The following is a 6,731-nucleotide window of genomic DNA, read 5'->3' on the forward strand; positions in this document are numbered from 1 at the left end:
CCACTGCCTTGCATTTGGTGAACACTCTGGGGGCTGTAGTGAGACCAAAGGGCAGGGCTCAAAACTGGTAATGATTGGCTCCAGCCAGAAGCGCAGATGATCCCTGGATGGCCCGACCATTTTTATGTGGTAGTACACATCCTGGAAATTTATCAAGCACATCCAATTGTCTTTCCCTAAGAAGGGAAGTATCGACTGAAGCAGGACCATCCACAACTTCTCTTTCTTTACAGATTTGCTTAGTCTGCTGAGGTCCAATATCGGTTTCCAATCTCCTATCTTTTTTGGAGCTAAAAAGAATCTTGAGTAAGTTCCAGATCCTGTCTGGTCTGCTGGGACTGGTTGGATGACTTTTTTTCTTTGCAACGTCTGAACCTCTACTGTTGCTTGTTCCCTGTAACTGGGTGGAACGTCCAGGATTTTTCTTGTCGGTGGAGGGGGTGTGGCGAATGGGATGAAGTATTCTCTGGAAATGATACTTTGTACCCAGTTGTCATTTGTTGTTTTGAGCCAGGCATCTGGGTACAAAGATAAGCAACCCCTGACTGCCTCCAGAGCAGGACAGTTGGGCCTCCTTTCAGGAGCGCTGGTAGCGCTTCCCAAAGAAGTGATCTCTGTCAGTCTGGTTTTGTAGATGCCCTCTGCAGCGAGGGTGGCGTATTCCATTATTGCTCCCTCCTCTGCCCCTGAAGGGGGGAGGGTTCACTATGTATGTCCTGAAAGGCTCCTTGGGCTTTTCAGAACCACATTTTCCCTCCCCTTTGACCCTTGGGGTAGGGTCTGGTAGGGGTGGAAAAATGGACTCCGATGGCAGACAGAGTCTTTTTCTCCTACTCACACTTGGTCAAAGTTTCCTTAACTTTGGGCCCGAAAAGTGATGAGCTATTAAAAGGAGTATTCAGGAGGTGAGGGTAGCAAGCTGGAGGCAACTTTGTCTGTAGCTCCTGCAGCTACTGTACCCTGAAGAGTATCTCCAAGCACTTTAAGGAGATCTCTTTGTAGTCTCATGAAATGAGTTAAATAGTTAAGCGAACGGAGTGCAAAAGTCACTGAACTAAACATGCACTTCCCATATCTATCCATGATTCTAGAGTCTCTGTAAGGAGGATGGATAGACGAGGAGGTTTCAGAAATTTACTTTTTGGTGGTTGCCACCAGCACCATGGCATCAATTAGCACACCTTTGTTCAAGAAGGATTTATCTTGGGGGACAGATATGAACTTATTAGGCCTCCTAGGGATAGGCTCCATGGTGTCCAGAGACTCCCACACCCTTCATGAGACCATCTGCATAAGCTCATCGAAGGGCAGAGACACCCAAGAGGTGGAGGGATGAGACCTGAAAGCCTTCAGGAGAACCAACTCATCTTCATTAGGGTTTGTGGACTGCCAGTCACCCCTCTGCATAAGGATTTCAAGTATCTCTGCAAATGAGATATCCTCAGAGGGGGACAATGGGGACCCTTCTGATTCATCCAAGTCAGTATCAGATGTTAGGGACTCCTGAGGGGAGTCTAAATGTTTCCTCTTACAAACTCTCTTCCTGGGAACCTCATCAGTGGGAGTTTCTGGTGAGGTCTCGGAAGAGCATGGGCCACCCTATAGAGCTTCCTGAGGCTCTAGGTCTCTGCGCTTTGCCAGGATCTGTGAAGCAGAAGCAGATACAGGTGCTTTAGGGGATGAAGAAGTTGGACCTGAGGTTGCGGATGTCTTAGGAGACACAACTCTCCTCATGGCTTCGAAGGCACTCCTGCTCTGATGCGAAGGGACCAACGGATCTGAGGAAATCGTCGATACCCTTGGCACTGGGACAGTGGGCTCCAACCCCGAGGTAGGAGCTGAGCTCATCCGAGCCGAAGTCCCAAGAGGCAGAGTTGGAACCGACAAGTCGGTTCAACTATCCTCCCTGGACCCAACCAGAGAGTGTCGGCTCCTAGAGTCCTCGATCGGTGCCGAGGACATCAGAGTGAATGGAGTCAAAGACACTGGAGCAGGCGCCGGCTCTGAAGGCTCCACAATCAGCAAGTCTGACTCCTCTGGCTCCAAAGGACCGGTATGGCTCAGAGGAGGAAGAGTTATAGCTAGCATAAGGGTCTTCCGCTCCGAAGCCGCCTGGGTCAGAGCCAATAATTTTGCAAAGGTCGTTGTCTGTAAAAGCTTCTGCACCACACGATCCAAATCCAAATCTGAAAGGCTAACAGAAGACTGAGATGAATGAATCGATAGTACCGACTGAAGAAGAGGAGATTTTGGAATTTCAGATACCGGTTCCAAAACCGGGGACTGGCTTCGAAAAGAAAAGACAGTCAGCTCCGAGACCTGTGGAGCCAATGTCACAGACTTTTTTTACTTTTTGAATCCATAGAAGTCCTGACAGACTTTGAGTTCTTACTAGATCCATCCTGGTCACTTAAAGCCTCCTGGAAAAAAGGTTTTAATAAACCCCTGTCAATAAGTTTCCTCTTTCTCTCTTGGAGGACCCTAGAAGAAAAGGAATGGCATATGGAACATGTTTCTTGCGAGTGCAAAGCACCTAAGCAGTAGACACAGTTGACATGGCTGTTGGTGACAGACATCTTCTGCCCACATTTAGGGCATTTTTAAAACCTTGACTTAGTGTGTTTGTCCTTGTCATTAGCCATGACAGAAAAATGGACACACCCAACAACAACAAATATGAATTAGTCTTCTAATAAAAAACAGGCTAAATATAAACACAGACACACAAGCCCTTTAAACTAAGGCTAACTACAATGAAATATGAATAAGCCTTCTAATAAAAAACAGGCTAAATATAAGCACACAATCCTTCAAACCAAGGTTAACAAACACACACAAACTATCTAAGCAGATAATATTAATTAGTGATAAATCACTAAACTATACACTAGTAAGTTAACTCTAACAGCTATAAAATTGTGACAAAGGTCACTAACTATGTCTAAGAAAAAAGGGTGACAGAAGGTCACTGATTAAACAACTTTCAGTCAGAAATTTTAAATAGGCCTATGAAAAAACGAGGCCAAATATATAGCTATGAAAAAGGCACAGAAGGGAAAGGGAAACTGCAGATAAAGGTATAAGAGCTTAGCTAACTCCAGCACCCAGATCTACTAACAATACCCTAGACATAGCTTCTCAGTTTAATAACCATTTTACTAAATCCGTCTTATCCCTGTCCAGTCAAATAACCAAAAACAGTCTACCTCAATCACAACTTAACCTATCCATACCACCCCCTCTTTTAGCCTATCACCAGTGCCCACCTCAACTATCAAAAAACTCCTCCTAAAACTAAAGCCAACCACACTGGCAGCTGATAACATACCTGCTGCATACCTAAAAATGGCTAGTGACTCCCTATCATATCCTGTCTCCTTCCTTATCAACCGCTCCACACTACAATCCTACATACCCAAACTCTGGAAAGTATCTCACATCATTCCTCTCCATAAAGGAGGTAATGCTTATGAATTCTCCAACTACCAACCTATTGCCATCCTTTGCCCCTTATCCAAAATTCTTGAGAAATGCATCCACTTGCAAGTGATGACATTTCTTAACAAACACAGTCTACTATCTACCACACAACACGGTTTCTGACCACATCACAGCACTACCACAGCCCTTCTGTCCTTCACTAATCATATAAACCTTCACAGGAATGCTAACAAATATGTATCAGCCATTTTCCTAGACCTCTCAAAAGCATTTGATATGGTCTCCCAATCCATTCTACTACACTCACTAACATCATTGTCCTTCACCTCATCTACTATAGCCTGGTTCAGAAGCTAACTATCTGACAGGCAACAATCAGTCCATTGGAAAGGAACTCTGTCTACGCAACTTCCAACCCCCGTAGGAGTCCCACAGGGCTCTATACTGGGCCCGCTATTGTTCTCTATTTTCACAAATAACCTCAATAGCTCCGCACAACATGACACACTCATACAATATGAGGATGATTCAACCTTGATCTGCTCCGCCTCATCTCCCACCACCCTACATTCACTCACTCAAGATACCTTTAACTCAGTAGAAAAATGGATATCAGGTATCCAACTAATTCTAAATCCCAAAAAGACAAAACTGCTACTATTTACCCCTAATAGATAAAAAAAACCCTCTCCTTTACCATAACATCTAAGGTCGGCACCATCTCCCCTTCTAACCACACAAAACTTCTGGGCATTGAAATAGATAATAATCTCCACTTTGATGTTCACATCTCACATACCATAAAACTAGTACACAAAAAACTAGGTTCCCTATACAGGCATAAGTCCTTTCTCTCACAAAAAGCAAGAGTCACTCTTGCACAAAGCCACCTCCTCTCAACTCTATTATACACAGCACCAATCTTTACCCAAATCAGACAATGTGACTTAGACAAACTAGAATCATGCTACAATAAAATAGCCAAGTTTTCTACAAACTCAACCTATAGAACCCATCACTGTGCTGCACTAAAAGAACTGAAATGGCTTGAGCTACCACAGCTACTTAACTATCACCAGCTGGGAATAGCCTACAATATTCTCAAATATCCTGAAAAAAAACCTTCATTATCCAGTCTACTTACTGTCTATACTGCAAACCGGTACCTAAGATCCAGTGAAAAATCTGTCCTCCCCATCACCAAGGCTAACAATAATGCAGGGAAAGCACTCTACTACCACACCGTTGCCAGAAATTGGAACTCTCTTCTCCTATCCACGTCCACTGCCCCCTCCACATCCATATTCAAAAACTCCCTCAAATCACACCTTCGTAGTACCTGGTTATGCCCGTGTATCACATAACCCTACCCATACTACTATTAACTCCTCAAACTCCTCTCTGATCACATGCTGGATCTCTGATCCCCTGTAGGCTTCGTCATCTGAAAGGGTACTTTTAACTATAGAATCTTACTTGATAAATTTTCTTCTCTTACCAATGTATAACTGACATTGTCTTTTTACCCATGTTCTATATCTTCTTTTACCTGGAGTGTTTTATTAATTTCTTGTTATATTACTATGCTCAGCATATATGATAAAACCTGTTTGTGTATTATGTTGGATGTACCGTAACTGACATTGTCTTTTACCGATGTTCTATATCTTCTTTTACCTGGAGTGTTTTTATTAATTTCTTGTTATATTACTATGCTCAGCATACATGATGTAACCTGTTTTGTGTATAATGCTGGATGTACTGTATTTGTATAACTTGATGTTGGAGCTTTTCTCACCGGGCCTCCGCTGAAAATGGACCTGGTCCAGTCAGAATTTCCCAGTTAACAAATGTATAATAAAATAAATAAAATAAATATCTAACTATTTTAACAATAAAATCTCAACAATTTTTAGAAATAGAATAATAGTAAGGTTTTTACTGGCCTGAGCTAGCGAGAACCTCTGATCTGTTGCAGCAGCAAACTAGATCTGAGGTAACTCTAGGTGTATCATGGGATAGGGACTTGGCCTTGAGCTACTTGAAATCCTCGAGATTTGTAGTAGGCCGACTTGGAGCCGAGGGATCGGCTCTGAACCCATCAGTAAGAATAAATGGCGAGATGGAACAACTTCACATACATTGTTTTTGCAGGGGGAAAGCCCCCTTTGCACCTCCACACTCCCTGCTAATTATATATGCTAACTCGAAGAGCGCACAATCTCCAGAGAAAGAGAATATTCCCCTATCAGAGACTGTCCATCTTGCACACCTGTCAATCAACTGCTTAGTTAACCATCTGCAGTCGATTTATATTTTCACTAACCCTGGATTTCCAAGATGCCTACATACCAACCAACAGATTGATTTCAGGTCTCCAAGTGTTAAAAAAGAAACTGAGAGATAAGGGACAGAAACTCTGCATGTTTTAGTAAATACTAGATAGTAAGTGCACTGCCTGGATGCCAGCAAAGAAAAAAACTTTTGAGAGCCCAGAAGAAAATCAACTAGAAAATGTGAAGACATACTTCTCAAGTGTACCTCATTATGAGGAACACACCTTATTTAGGGTCTTAAAGGTCATGTTCCTTGAAGTTCCACATTGAAAGGGTTTGTCACTCATTCAGTGTTAGGAATTTTTTAAACTGATTTCCATGGTAAATACTAATGAATCATATTAATTCATTAAAAATAGTCTTTATATGTAAAACCAGCATATTTTTATCATCTTATGACCTTCATAGCTGAAGTTGTGAGTAAGCCGTTAGTATGTGTTCCACATTTTGCCCATTAGTTCCACATTATTATGGCTACTGTTCCTTAATTTGGAGATGGAAGGTTGAGAGTTAAAGGTGAAGAGAAAACACTGACTGGGAAGAATCTTCCAGCTGTTCACCATAAAGCAGTTCAAGCTTTGGTGCAAGACATGGTTTCCAGTAATCTAGAGGAAAAAATAAGTCAAATGGGCTCAGAGCTGATTAAAATAAACAAAACACTGAAGCAGTATATCAACTCAAGTAATAAAATGCTGAAAAAATGGAAGAAGCTTTAAACAGCTATCCAGATGAACTGATAAAACTGCAAAAATCAAAAGACGAATTAACGAAAAAGCCAGCTCAGTATGGGACTGCCCAAAAAGAACTGTTTCAAAAAATGGTACAGTTAGAGGACACAGCACACAGGGAAAACCTGAGGTTTCCTGCTGTACCAGTGAAACTGGAAGGAGCAGACTGTATTAACTTTATAAAAGCAGAAATAAGCAACTGGACCAGTGTTCCACAACAGAATTT

The sequence above is a fragment of the Protopterus annectens genome, chromosome 8.part0 (genome assembly GCF_019279795.1).
Source record: "Protopterus annectens isolate FY-2018-M chromosome 8.part0, PAN1.0, whole genome shotgun sequence".
NCBI lineage: Eukaryota > Metazoa > Chordata > Ceratodontiformes > Protopteridae > Protopterus > Protopterus annectens.